This window comes from Cervus elaphus, chromosome 31, assembly GCF_910594005.1.
Source record: "Cervus elaphus chromosome 31, mCerEla1.1, whole genome shotgun sequence".
Classification (NCBI taxonomy): Eukaryota; Metazoa; Chordata; class Mammalia; order Artiodactyla; family Cervidae; genus Cervus; species Cervus elaphus.
In genome coordinates this window covers 41969726-41985060 of record NC_057845.1, presented here as the reverse complement: position 1 = coordinate 41985060, position 15335 = coordinate 41969726, and the positions used below count along the sequence as shown (strand labels likewise).

The 15335-nt window shown below is 40.1% G+C and overlaps 1 long non-coding RNA gene and 1 other non-coding gene across 2 annotated transcripts in view; one reads left to right on the top strand and one right to left on the bottom strand.

Moving 5' to 3' along the window:
* LOC122687463 overlaps window positions 1-10925 on the bottom strand; it is a 36791-nt gene extending 25866 nt beyond the window's left edge. Inside the window, exons 1-2 of the long non-coding RNA XR_006339149.1 lie at window positions 10867-10925; window positions 3426-3550 (exon numbers count right to left, since the gene is read on the bottom strand). This is a non-coding gene — a long non-coding RNA (uncharacterized LOC122687463). The remainder of the gene's footprint in view (window positions 1-3425; window positions 3551-10866) is intronic.
* Window positions 1742-1876, top strand: LOC122687663. Its single transcript, XR_006339224.1, has one exon. It is a non-coding gene; the product is annotated as a small nucleolar RNA SNORA68 (small nucleolar RNA).
* Window positions 10926-15335: the final 4410 nt, after the last annotated feature.

The window sequence follows — 15335 nt, the reverse complement described above, 5'->3', positions numbered from 1 at the left end:
TGACTATGAACTCTCTGGGACTCATTTTTGTCCTCTGTAAAATGGAAGAACTTGTTTAATCATGACTTTCAGACTTTGTTCCTTTAGTTAAGTCCTGGGTATTCAAAGAATTAATTCACAAAATAGGGTGTTGGAGATGTGACAAACATAGAGGCATTGCCCAGCCAGAAATCCCTTTCAATAAAAGCAGCTCTGCTTTCTATTCACATATTATTTGAACTTCTTCACCCGATTTCATCTGAAGGGATCAGATACTAAAACGAACTTGCAAACCATTGGATTAGATTCTTTTCTAGCTCTAAGCAGTCTAAGATTGATTCTGCAATCTTAACAGAGGGAAGATTTGTTTTATCTTTTTATATTTTGCGTGTTTTCAGAGACTCAGATATGTTTCTAAGGAACTTAGTGACTACGTACATGGGTGATACAAGAGGCTTGGCTGAGGGAACAAGTAGGAATTGATCCTATCAGAGGGGGCCGCAGGGATGGATTCTTTTCTCATAAGATCATTCATAGACAGTCCTCAGGAACTAGAGAAAAGACTCATGTATTGTAGCTATTTCCCCAAGCACTGTTGCCTCCGCTAATTCGATGACGGCAGAGCAGTGTTGGTGAATTCAGGGTAAAGCCAATGCGGAGACTGTGACTTCAGCTTCCCCTCCTCCTCCACCACTTCCTCCTGTCCCCTGACGGCTCCTCCCATTTTCGCTGGGGTGTGATAGAGCAGAACTGAAGTTTATTTTAATGTGTCTGAGGTCAGACCCTTCAAAGCTGCCACAGTTCCTGGAAATCGACCCCAACCTCGACAGGCTCACCAGTTGAGACACAGAATGTGGTCCTTTCATAGCCTCTGGTATCGTGGAAAGCAGTCCCGTTTTTCCTTGATGACTGCATAGCTAATGAGTCTTCTCTGCAGGACTGGCTGCCTCAAAACTTAGGGAGGATGCCTGCCGGGCACTGCGTACGCTCCAGTGTGTAAAAACATCGGGTTGGGTTGGCACAGAGTGCTTCATTACAAACTCCACTCTATTTTCACCCAAGAAGAAAAGATTTACAAGGTTCAAATTGTTAATACTAGAATCACTAATGTGGATAATTGCAATGCTTTCTGGAGACCGTTCCCTGGGCTGGAAAAGGAGAAGCGTTGCATCTTCCCGAGCTCCCTCACCCATCTGCCTCCAGTATAACCCCACACATTCCAATTCCCACTCTGCTTGCAGAGTAATCCATCTCAAATATAGACCTGATTATGCCATCTTCTGCCTCAATGGCTGAGATGAATTTCCATTGACTCCTGACTAAAGTAAAAACTGTTTGGCAGAACAGACGCACACCAGCGTTACCCGGTACCTTTGATTCTTCCCATTCTGTGATCACTGTAGCTGGGGGTCAGAACCTGAAGTTTTAGCCCAGCTGGGTAGAATGTTGAGAATATCTTCTTTTTTCTTTTTAAAATAGTCTTGTGTTGCTCATGAGTAGCTCTCAAGTCTTCTTGCAACAAAATCAATGTGCATCTTTATTAAAAAGATACTTCTAAGCACCTAAACCTGAAAACTGCTGTTCTTGTTGAGTCACTAAGTCATGTTTGACTCTGCAATCCCATGGACTGTAGCCCCCCAGACTCCTACGTCCATGGGATTCCCCAGGCAAGGATTCTAGAGTGGGTTGCCATTTCATTCTCCAGGGCATCTTCCTGACCCAGGGATCTGACTTGAGTCTCCTGCATTGGCAGGTGGATTCCTTATCATTGAGCCCCTAGGGAAGCCCGCTGTTCCTTATCTGTAGTTTAAACAAAGGTGCTAGTACCAAGTGGATTTCAATGCCTTTGGGAGGCTGTGGCCTTGCCCCTCAAAATGAATTTGAAGGTTCTGCACCTCTGGTAGCCAGTGCCTGCTGGGGACAGAGGCTGTGGCCGTTGGGTCCCTGAGTGCCCTCTTCCCCTACATGTGATGGGAGGTTTGGGGGAATGTACACATGTACCATGCCCTGTCTCAATCCCCGCAGACAGAGATGTGGGTGCCTGAGCACACTGAATACAGATCATGAAGGTGGAGGAGGCCACGGTCAGCAAGTGCCGCTGACCAGGAGTCAAGCAGTTCCGCTACTCCAAGATCCACTTCTCCCTGCCCCATCAGGCCCTGTGTTGCTAGCACAAGCCACACTTCGCCAACAAGAGGCCCCAACACCTTATTTTATGTGCAGGCCCTCCCAGTCCCCGGGGCTGCCCAAATAAAACTCTTTGGGTAAACCAAAAACCAAAACCACAAACAAACAAAAAACTTTTAATAAAAGAGTGAATATTTACTGCCAGGCATTACATTGTATGTTCTAGGTTAACTCTCTTAATCTTTTCAACAACCTAAGACATAGGTGCTATTCCTGACTCCACCTGGTGGATAAGGAAGCTTAGGTAAAGAGAGATTAAATAATTATCCAAGTTCACAAGTGTCAAAGCCAGGTTTCAATCCTGATAGTCAAGCTTCACAAGCCATCCTCTTAACCATGGTCCCTTATAATAAGCTCTTACTAAAAATGCAGATTCACAGGGTTCCTTTACAGTATAAAAGTATACATTTTAAACAAGATTCTAAGGTAATTCTTAAATAGGCTTGTTTGAAACCATTTTGCTCAACTAGAAATCAATAGGTGAGTGCCCTCTAGTGCATCTAGTGCATATACACAAGTGTTACGTATTAAATTGACTTGAATTGAAATTGCGACTCCATGGACTAACGAACACAGTCCATGAAACTCTCCAGGCCAGAATACTGGAGTGGGTAGCCTTTTCCTTCTCCAGGGGATCTTCGAAACCCAGGAATCGAACCCAAGTCTCCTGCATTGCAGGCGGATTCTTTACCAGCTGAGGCACAAAGGAAGTGTTATGCATTTGTTCATGTTAAATCAGATCTTAAAAAGATCTGTTGCTTGACTTCCCTAGTGGCTCAGATGGTAAAGTGTCTGCCTATAATGTGGGAGACCTGGGTTCAATCCCTGGGCCAGGAAGATCTCCTAGAGAAGGAAATGGCAACCCACTTCAGTATTCTTGCCAGGAAAATCCCATGGACGGAGGAGCCTGGTGGGCTATAGTCCAAGGGGTCCCAAAGAGTCAGACATGACTGAGCCACTTCACTTACTGAAGAGTCATATTTCATGATGCACAAATTTTAAGAACTGCATTAGGATAAAGTATTTCCATGTCAACGACTTAACTGATTAACACTATATTAAATTTATTTTGCCACAAAAATTATGTAATTATTCCAGTAACTGTCTCTCATCAGATTTTAGCAGCTCTTAGAAATTTAATTATTGGAAGCCTCCATCCCAGCATGTCTGGTGACTAGAAATAGAGGTTCATAGCCTTAGTGCACAGTAACTGCTAAATGTGAAACATGAAATGCACTCTGCAGAGGGACAGATCTTACTCATCCTATCTGTGGTGGCTTCATGACATCATTAATTGTCTTCAACAGGGTCTGCTCAATTTATTTTCTCAGAAGAGGATTACACTTAGAACCTTCTGTTTTTTCTTGTCCTCTTTAAGTTAGAGCTGGAAGAGAGGAGAATCAATTAACTCTTCAGTGTGATATAAATATATGTAAATCCCCTGTATTATTGTGTTACACTATTGCTTATTGCCAAACAGGAAACCATCCATTAGTTAGAATTAAATGTCTATAACAAGAAGATCCCAAAATGTAGTGGCTAAAGCAAGATTGACGTTTATTCTCTCTAATATAACTATTCAGAGATAGTAGCTCTGACAGCTACACTCAACATACAAATTCCATTTGGGGTTCAGAATAGCTGATCCACTTCCATCTGTATCCTAACCAATGGGAAAATGGCCAGGGAAGAACACATCCTTTCCTTTTAATGACAAACTCAGAAGTGGCATGCAACAATTTTGCTCACATCCCATAGGCCAGAATTTGGCCATAATCTTCAAGGGAGGGTGGGAATGTAGTCTTTAGTGAGAGAGCTATATGCCGCAAGAAAACTTTGACTTTCATAATTCAAGGAAGAATTGGAGAATGGATTTTCAGTGGACAAATAGCTGTCTGTACCACAAACCACCTTCTGTATTTGAACATTTTTATGTGATTTTCTAAGCAGCCAGCTATTCACGGAAAATAGGCAAGAAAGCAACTATCAGGTATTTCAAAAATAACAGTTAATGAAATGATACAACTTTTACATAGGTGCTGCTGATTCAGTTGAGAACCTGTTTTCTTATCCATTATAGTTGTTGTTCAGTTGCTCAGTCGTGTATGACTCTTTGAAACCCCATGGACTGCAGCATGCCAGGCTTCCCTGTCCTTTACTATCTCCTAGAGTTTGCTCAAACTCATGTCCATTGAGTGGGTGATGTCATCCAACCATCTCATCCTCTGTTGCCCCCTTCTCCTCCTGCGCTCAAGCTTTATCAGGGTCTTTCCCAATGGGTCAGCTTTTTGAATCAGGTGGCCACAGTATTGGAGCTCCAGCTTCAGCATCAGTCCTTTCAATGAATAGTCGGGGTTGATTTTCTTTACTAGTTTGATCTGGTTTGATCTGTTTTGATCTGGTTGATTGACTGGTTTGATCTCTTTGCTGTCCAAGGGACTGTCCTTCATAGTAGAGATTTATGGACCTAGACAATCAGTTCAAAAGTAAATAGAAGCAGTCCTTGTGTTGCATGGCTTCAGTATGCATACATTTAAGTTAGTTACTGTGTTTTAGTTAAATATGACTGGTTGCCCAACCACACAGTTCAAATTTCAGTTACTACACTCACACACCCACCCACACACACACGTGTATAAGTGGTAGACAGAGATAGAGATGGATATATAAAGTACAAACTTGGTGCTAGCTCTTCAGTCCACAGATCACTACACAGATAACAGACGCACATGCTATTCACTGACATTACTTTTTTTGAAAGTCTGTTGGTGGCAACCTAAATGTCCATTGACAGAGGAATGGATAAAAACGATGTAGTACATATATATAATGGAATATTACTCAGCCATAAAAAATGAAATAATGCCATTTGCAGCAACTTGGGTGTACCTAGAAATGATCATACTAAGTGCAATATGTCCGACAAAGACAGATGCCATATGATATCACTTATATGTGGGATTTTAAAAATGATACAAACAAACTTATACTGAAAATAGAAACAGACTCACAGACTTCAAAAACAAACTTATGCTTACCAAAGAGGAAATGGGGCTGGGGGAGGGATACATTGGGAGGTTGGGATTACCACATATACACTACTATATATAAAATAAATAATTAGGACTTTCCTGGCAGCACAATGGATGGAGATCTGCCTGCCAATGCAGGGGACACAGGTTGGATCCCTGGTCCAGGAAGATCCCGCATGCCGTGGAACAGCTGAGCCCATGCAACACAACTGCCGAGCCTGAGTGTTGCAACTACTGAAGCCTGTGTGCCTAGAGCTTGTGCTCTGCAATGAGAGAAGTCACCACAATAAGAAGCCCACGCGTGGCAATGAAGAGTAGCCCCTGCTCACTGCAGCTAGAGAAAGCCGGCATGCAGCAACAAAGATCCAGTGCGACTAAAAATAAATAAGATGGATTATTTTTAAAAACAGGTAATCAATGAGGACCTAATGCGTAGCTCTGGGAATTCTACTCAATATTCTTTAATAACCTATATGGGAAGGGAACTTGAAAAAGAATTGGGTCATAGATGTATGCATATCAATATAACTGAATCACTTTGCCGTGCACCCAAAACTAACACAACATTGTCAATCAACTATACTCCAATATAAAATAAAAATTAAAAAAAGAAGGGTTGTTGGTGACTGGCCACTGCACATCTGCTGCTCAGTTTACATACAGAGAGCAAAGTGTGTAGCTACGTTGTTTCTTTGTCTACCAGTGATAAACCCATGTGACATTTTACAAAAATGATAATTGGACAGTAGAGATGAAAGTGGAGTAAAGAAACAAAAAGTGAAATTCTAATCGAATATAAATGGAATTAGAAAAAGCTGATCAAGGAAATGTCATCACTGCCACTGTTCGAGACACAGATGCTTAGCTAGAGGAACTGTTAGTCCATGTTCTCCAGAGAAACAGAATAAATAGGACGTGCATACACACACACACACACATACACACACACACACACATAGTGAGAGACGTATTTTAAAGAGTTGGCTCAAGTGACTATGGAGGCTGACAAGTGAAAATGTGCTGAGTGAACCAGTGTACTGGGGACCTAGGTGAAAGCTGATGGTGCAATTCAAGAATGTGACTAAATATCTGGACACAGTGGCCCAACCAAGTTGACACATAACATTAAGCATCACAGGAACTTCGTGAAGGTTAACTTATTGACATAGATGAAAAAAGTGGTTATGACAAGCCAGATAAAGACGTCCCAGAGGAAATGTTGGTGGTAAACAAAGAAACAAACAAGATATCTTCACATTACAGAACTCTTGGAATATGTGAAAATACCAAAAGTGCAAGGGTAAAATAAAGGAAGCTAATACAAACTTAGAAAGGAGACTGACAATTCACCAAGGAATAGAAAAGATGCTTGTTTCATATTGCAAGATATACAACAAAAAAGGCAGGTTTTTTTTTTTTTTTTTTTTTTTTTTTTTTTGGCTACATCTCACTGCTTGCAATATCTTAGTTTCCCAGCCAGGGACTGAACCCATGTGCAGTGATATCCCTAACCACTGGATAGCCAGGCAATTCCCAAAACTATTCTTGATAAGTACAAAGAAATAAAACACTTTACTTCTGAATGTTTCTAATGTTTTAAATTGAAGGGTACTAAGTAAATATTAGTTTTGATATTTTTTTATTTATAACTTACAGTAACCAAATCTTTAATGTTTTGACAAAATATTTTAAAGATTACAGAACAGTCAGTTCTTTTTTCACATTGACTGTTAAGATTGATTTGTTAGGCTTCTGTTCACATGGTCATTTTTATGATCCCAAAGTACCATGCAAAATGGGTACTGACTGTGTGATATTTCATTTAAGGAGATTGTCTGGTGGCTCAAATGGAATTTCTTTCTAGGAGAGTGGGAGAGGGTACTAGCTCCTTTGTGTACTCTGAAGTTTCTAGCAAGATGTAGGGATTTAGAAAACATTGGTCTCATTGTTTTAGTAGAATGGCTCTGAATCAGATAGTAAAGTAATGTTAAAACATCAGAAACAAACTCCACGCTTGCTCTATGTCTAAACCTAAGCTTCAGTTTCTTGATCCATCATGTGAAGGTAGTAACAGTGGCTCTTTCTTTTATGGGGTTGTTTTCAACATAGCACATAGAAGGTGCTAAATAAATGTCTATAGGAAGAATGAATGATCAGGACTCAGTATGACTGAGAATAGTTATCCCACAAAGTTCTCATAACCTCTTGATTACAGTGGAGACTAGGACAGGCTGCCTCAGAACTGGTTGGAATGAGGGGGACAGGGGGCAGTCAAATATTTAGAGCAAGAAAGCCTGATCCCTTGAAGCTACATATATTAGGACCAAAAGTATTTAATCTTTTCCCTCCGTCCTCATTCCTATTCCCCTTGACCTTTGTGCTGTCTTACTGGAGGTTGAATGGTTCAATTTGGGAAAAGGAGCAAAGGAATTAAACCTTGGGTCTGGCCATGGGGTCTCCTGATGGTGCCTATTCTTGCATTTTTAGTTCTCTCTGTTGCCTCACTCTTCTCAGCAAAAAACAAAAGCATGCTCAAGTCTTCCAACTCAGACAAAAGATCAGGCTTATAAGTGCCTACCCCAGCTACTATTGTTCTATGCCTTCTTTTAAATTACCTGCCCTCTCCTCTGGTTTTCTGAAGCTCTTGTCGCAAAGGAATCGAGTGATTTCATAATTTCTAGTATCCAGGACTCAGCACTGAGCTCTCTGGTCAGAAGGTGCAGCTTTCTATCCACTGGCCACACTTTCCTCCTTGGCTCCCCATTGCATGCTTCTAGGACGTAAGACTTCTTGTTTCTTTTGTCCCTAAATGTGTCTGGTGCCCTGTCATCTAACTTTGAGCCCTTCATCCCTCTGTTTCAAAGTTATTCTGTGAACTTTTCATCACTTTAGCTATGGGCATCTCATAAATCTACCCTTTCAGTCCTTATGCCTCTCTAGACCCACATTTCAGTTTACACAGACCACCAGGATCTTAAGTTCAATGTGTCCGTAATGAGGGAAGTGTTTCAAATATACTTCTCTCTCCCTCCACACTCATTCAACCCCATCACTTCTAGAAGCAGCTCCTGGTCTGAGTTAAACAAATAGATACGAGAGAAAAGTTCACTCTAGATAGAGGCTGAGAACAAAGGAAACTGATTCTTGACTCCTAAACTTACTAAAATGTTTGGGTTTAATGGGTTTAAGTTAAAAGACTTTAAATGTATATTTTTCTGAAAGGTTGCTGCTGAGCCAGGAAAGATGCCTGGATTTTTGGCCTCCGGAGGAGAGGAATTCGATCCAGGGCCGGTGACAAGGCTTGATCACTCAGAGTTTTTGTGTAGTAAAGTTTTATTAAACTGTAAAAGAGAGAAAGCTTCTGACACAGACCATCAGAAGGGGGCAGAAAGAGTGCCCCATTGCTAGTTTTTAGCCAGGAGTTATATACCCATCAGCAGGCTCTCTAATTATAGAGAAAGGAAATGTCTCAAAACTCAGTGGCATCAGGCCCCTTTCCCACAACATTCATTTTGAGATAACAATGGCACAATGGTAAGTCATCCTGGGCCATAAAATGATCGACTTGAATCTTGAAGAAAGACAGGTTTCCAAGCAAATACATAGGCTCATTAACATAGCTTAAGAGAACATTTCCATCGGTAAAACACACTGGTTTGTTGAGCCATTATAGGTTCTGAATCTTAGGCAGAACTGACTTGAAGAAAGAGTCTAGGGTAAACACATAATTCATTAACATAGCTTAAGAAGAATATTTCCATAGAAAAACACATTGGTTAGCTCAAGGTTTGAGAAAAGTTAAGTTCTGGTGGAACTAGGTACCGTCATGGCAAGACAGAATTCTGAAAGAAACCTCCTTTTAATTTTGTATAGAGAAGGGAAAAAAAATCTGACACTTGTAGCTTTTTTCGTCCTGCCACTTAAGAGAGAGATAAAAAAACATCTGACCCTTGCAGCCTAGTTCCTCCTTTTGGGGGCCCCTAGCCTTCCTGCCTGTTACCCTCTCCTTTCCCAAGACAGTATTCTAGTCCATTGGAGAAGGCAATGGCAACTCACTCCAGTACTCTTGCCTGGAAAATCCCATGGATGGAGGAGCCTGGTAGGCTGCAGTCCATGGGGTTGCAAAGAGTTGAACATGACTGAGTGACTTCCCTTTCACTTTTCACTTTCATGCATTGGAGAAGGAAATGGCAAGCCACTCCAGTACTCTTGCCTGGAAAATCCCATGGATGGAGGAGCCTGGTGGACTGTCGTCTATGGGGTTGCACAGAGTCAGACACGACTGAACCAACTTAGCAGCAGCAGCAGCATTCTAGTCCATCCACCACCTGAGAAGAATTCTCCATGACATAAATGGGAGGAGCAGCTTTCATCTCTTATGCAAAAACCACGCCTTGCAAGTGTCATGAAGTCATCATGGAGGCAGGTACCCAGGAGCAATGTCATTGTTATTCTCATTTCTGTCTGCTCTTTAGGATTGCTCAATAGCAATCTAATGCCCATTGTTCCTTGACTGCCTAACAGAATGGACACTTGCATATGTCACACTTTTTTCCTAACATTTTCCAAAATGACTCCCCAACCCCCGTCTTTTCAGTTGACCCATGATATTTTTAATGAATGTTGAGAACATAGTATAGTGAAGGGGTGGGTGGAAAGAAGTGGAACTCCTGCATTCACACAAATGAACATCCGGAGAGCTTCAGCTAAGCTGGTGGAAACAACTCTTTCAATAACTGTCTGGATCAAAGTGATTACCTCCTGTCTCCTCTCTTTCTGAATTTAATATTTTTGTTAATTTTAGATCTACACTGGCTCAATAGCTGGAATCATCTTCAAAAACTTCTCTCTAAAGTAGGCATTTATAATATCATTTGCTTATCATATTTCCCCTTTTCTAGAAATGACATCCCACACTCACCACCCATTCTCTTCTACACTAATTACAGAGGGAGGGTCCCTGTGTCTTAACACGATCCTATCTCCTACCCTTAGCTATTGTTGATTGCTTCCAGGGTGGGCATCTGAGCAAAGGAGGAATAATTAGAATATTAGAAAGACTTAAGCTTCAAGTAAAAGAAAATCTGACAACTAGTACCTTATTTACTATTTTTTAGTACCTTATTTATTTATTTTTTCCTGTATAACAACTACTACAAAGGGAGGCAGCCCAAGGCTGGTGCATCTGCTCAAGAATGTCATCAGGAGCCAGGCTCCTTCAATATTACTGCTCTGTAATATTGAAGGAGAAATACATTTCTCATGGGACTTTCTTAATCTTGGTCACAAAATGATTGCTGCAACTCCAGATATCACATACGTATTACTATAGGGAAGAATTACAAAGGCGCTAAAGACAGAACATGAAAGACTTAAGGGGCTGGTACCATGGTTTTATTTTATAAAAATTTTCCAGAATACTTGGTAGTATCTATACTTCTATGAAAAATGAATTTTGAAATTACTTCAGTAAAGAAAAAGAACAAGTCAGCAACACTGAATTGGATATTTAGCTTTAAAAACCATTTTAATGATTCATGTAACTATTTGCCTCTAAAGACCTAAAAGTTTAGAATGCAAATTCTCAATCAAAAATAGAGTAAAAATCTCAAAAATTCCACTTCTTCGATAAACTCACTGCTATCAGCCTACGTTTGCGCATACTAACCTGCTTTAGTCATGTCTGATTCTGTGCAACCCGATGGATTGTAGCCCTCCAGGCTCCTCTGTCCATGGGATTCTCCAGGCAAGAATACTGGAGTGCGTTGCTGTGCCCTCCTCCAGGGGATCTTCCTAACCCAGGGATAGAACCCGAGCCTCTTATGTCTCCTGCACTGGGTTCTTTACCACTAGCAACATCTGAGAAGCCCTATAAACCAACAACCACCCCCATTAGAATTTCTGATAAATTAGCCTAAGTAAGCCAAGGCAAACATATCTGTTTGGCAATACAGTTCTTTGCTAATAATTAGCCTGACTTTCTGTAGCGAGCTGAAAGTAACCAAACTGAGTCACTTGAATAATACATTTCTGAAGTTTGGCTCTCCAAATTTGGGAATTCGTGAAAATAGAACAATTTAGTAAATGCAGTGGTGTTATGACTGTGTATGTGTTGTTAGAAGGCAGGACAGTTACCAGTGGGCTGTCAGGGTCTCTTCTAATTCTCTCTACAAAAGGGCAGACTCCTATATTATTGGCAGGCCTGAAGTCAGTTATGTTCCACAGCGCTTTGATAAATGGGGTATTTCCTGCCGTATCAGTAAACAAAGCTATCACAGTCATCAGAGATTGCAGCCACCACCGAGCAGTGAGCTAGTGAGTCCTGAGGGAACTCAGGTTGTGAAATCACAGGATACTGGCCCCAGATAGGTGAGGTGCATATCAAAGGAATGATTTCAGTCAGCCCAGGCTCCTCCACCTTCTCATGCATAGAAAAAGCACTAAATTCCTTAACTTGAGCTACCTGGTTTTCTTTATTGTTAATAACCTTTTGACTTCCGACTACCTGCCCTTTGTTGCAAAATTTCTATATATCCTGACTCCCCACCACCACCCCTCACCTTCTCCAAACAGTTCTCTCAGGATTACTTGAGATGCTGCCTCCTAAAAATTGACATCAAATGAAACATAACTCTTTTTTTTTTTGAGCTGTCCTTCCCTTTATTTATTTATTTTTCCATTTCTTTCTTTCTTTTTTTTTTTATTAGTTGGAGGCTAATTACTTCACAACATTTCAGTGGGTTTTGTCATACATTGATATGAATGAGCCATAGAGTTACACGTATTCCCCATCCCGATCCCCCCTCCCACCTCCCTCTCCACCCGATTCCTCTGGGTCTTCCCAGTGCACCAGGCCCGAGCACTTGTCTCATGCATCCCACCTGGGCTGGTGATCTGTTTCACCATAGATAGTATACATGCTGTTCTTTCGAAACATCCCACCCTCACCTTCTCCCACAGAGTTCAAAAGTCTGTTCTGTACTTCTGTGTCTCTTTTTCTGTTTTGCATATAGGGTTATCGTTACCATCTTTCTAAATTCCATATATATGTGTTAGTATGCTGTAATGTTCTTTATCTTTCTGGCTTACTTCACTCTGTATAATGGGCTCCAGTTTCATCCATCTTATTAGAACTGATTCAAATGAATTCTTTTTAACGGCTGAGTAATAGTCCATGGTGTATATGTACCACAGCTTCCTTATCCATTCATCTGCTGATGGGCATCTAGGTTGCTTCCATGTCCTGGCTATTATAAACAGTGCTGCGATGAACATTGGGGTGCACGTGTCTCTTTCAGATCTGGTTTCCTCAGTGTGTATGCCCAGCAGTGGGATTGCTGGGTCATATGGCAGTTCTATTTCCAGTTTTTTAAGAAATCTCCACACTGTTTCCCATAGTGGCTGTACTAGTTTGTATTCCCACCAACAGTGTAAGAGGGTTCCCTTTTCTCCACACCCTCTCCAGCATTTATTGCTTGTAGACTTTTGGATAGCAGCCATCCTGACTGGCGTGTAATGGTACCTCATTGTGGTTTTGATTTGCATTTCTCTAATAATGAGTGATGTTGAGCATCTTTTCATGTGTTTGTTAGCCATCTGTATGTCTTCTTTGGAGAAATGTCTGTTTAGTTCTTTGGCCCATTTTTTGATTGGGTCATTTATTTTTCTGGAATTGAGCTGCAGGAGTTGCTTGTATATTTTTGAGATTAATCCTTTGTCTGTTTCTTCATTTGCTATTATTTTCTCCCAATCTGAGGGCTGTCTTTTCACCTTGCTTATAGTTTCCTTTGTAGTGCAAAAGCTTTTAAGTTTCATTAGGTCCCATTTGTTTAGTTTTGCTTTTATTTCCAATATTCTGGGAGGTGGGTCATAGAGGATCTTGCTGTGATTTATGTCAGAGAGTGTTTTGCCTATGTTCTCCTCTAGGAGTTTTATAGTTTCTGGTCTTACATTTAGATCTTTAATCCATTTTGAGTTTATTTTTGTGTATGGTGTTAGAAAGTGTTCTAGTTTCATTCTTTTACAAGTGGTTGACCAGTTTTCCCAGCACCACTTGTTAAAGAGGTTGTCTTTTTTCCATTGTATATCCTTGCCTCCTTTGTCGAAGATAAGGTGTCCATAGGTATGTGGATTTATCTCTGGGCTTTCTATTCTGTTCGATTGATCTATATTTCTGTCTTTGTGCCAGTACCATACTGTCTTTATGACTGTGCTTTGTAGTAGAGCCTGAAGTCAGGCAGGTTGATTCCTCCAGTTCCATTCTTCTTTCTCAAGATTACTTTGGCTATTCAGGTTTTTTTTGTATTTCCATACAAATTGTGAAATTATTTGTTCTAGTTCTATGAAAAATACCGTTGGTAGCTTGATAGGGATTGCATTGAATCTATAGATTGCTTTGGGTAGTATAGCCATTTTGACAATATTGATTTTTCCAACCCATGAACACGGTATGTTTCTCCATCTGTTTGTGTCCTCTTTGATTTCTTTCGTCAGTGTTTTATAGTTTTCTATGTATAGGTCTTTTGTTTCTTTAGGTAGATATACTCCTAAGTATTTTATTCTTTTTGTTGCAATGGTGAATGGTATTGTTTCCTTAATTTCTCTTTCTGTTTTTTCATTGTTAGTATATAGGAATGCAAGGGATTTCTGTGTGTTAATTTTATATCCTGCAACTTTACTATATTCATTGATTAGCTCTAGTAATTTTCTGGAAGAGTCTTTAGGGTTTTCTATGTAGAGGATCATGTCATCTGCAAACAGCGAGAGTTTCACTTCTTCTTTTCCTATCTGGATTCCTTTTACTTCTTTTTCTGCTCTGATTGCTGTGGCCAAAACTTCCAACACTATGTTGAATAGTAGTGGTGAGAGTGGGCGCCCTTGTCTTGTTCCTGATTTCAGGGGAAATGCTTTCAATTTTTCACCATTGAGGGTGATGCTTGCTGTGGGTTTGTCATATATAGCTTTTATTATGTTGAGGTATGTTCCTTCTATTCCTGCTTTTTGGAGAGTTTTAATCATAAATGAGTGTTGAATTTTGTCAAAGGCTTTCTCTGCATCTATTGAGATAATCATATGGTTTTTATCTTTCAATTTGTTAATGTGGTGTATTACATTGATTGACTTGCGGATATTAAAGAATCCTTGCATTCCTGGGATAAAGCCCACTTGGTTGTGGTGTATGATTTTTTTAATATGTTGTTGGATTCTGTTTGCTAGAATTTTGTTAAGGATTTTTGCATCTATGTTCATCAGTGATATTGGCCTGTAGTTTTCTTTTTTTGTGGCATCTTTGTCTGGTTTTGGAGTTAGGGTGATGGTGGCCTCATAGAATGAGTTTGGAAGCTAACCTTCTTCTGCAATTTTCTGGAAGAGTTTGAGTAAGGTAGGTGTTAGCTCTTCTCTAAATTTTTGGTAGAATTCAGCTGTGAAGCCATCTGGTCCTGGGCTTTTGTTTGCTGGAAGATTTTTGATTACAGTTTCGATTTCCTTGCTTGTGATGGGTCTGTTAAGATCTTCTATTTCTTCCTGGTTCAGTTTTGGAAAGTTATACTTTTCTAAGAATTTGTCCATTTCATCCAAGTTGTCCATTTTATTGGCATAGAGCTGCTGGTAGTAGTCTCTTATGATCCTTTGTATTTCAGTGTTGTCTGTTGTGATCTCTCCATTTTCATTTCTAATTTTGTTAATTTGGTTCTTCTCTCTTTGTTTCTTAATGAGTCTTGCTAATGGTTTGTCAATTTTGTTTATTTTTTCAAAAAACCAGCTTTTAGCTTTGTTGATTTTTGCTATGGTCTCTTTAGTTTCTTTTGCATTTATTTCTGCCCTGATTTTTAAGATTTGTTTCCTTCTGCTAACCCTGGGGTTCTTCATTTCTTCCTTCTCTAATTGCTTTAGGTGTAGAGTTAGGTTATTTATTTGGCTTTTTTCTTGTTTCTTGATGTAAGCCTGTAATGCTATGAACCTTCCCCTTAGCACTGCTTTTACAGTGTCCCATAGGTTTTGGGTTGTTGTGTTTTTATTTTCATTCATTTCTATACATATTTTGATTTCTTTTTTGATTTCTTCTATTATTTGTTGGTTATTCAGAAGTGTGTTATTTAGCCTCCATATGTTTGAATTTTTAACAATTTTTTTTCC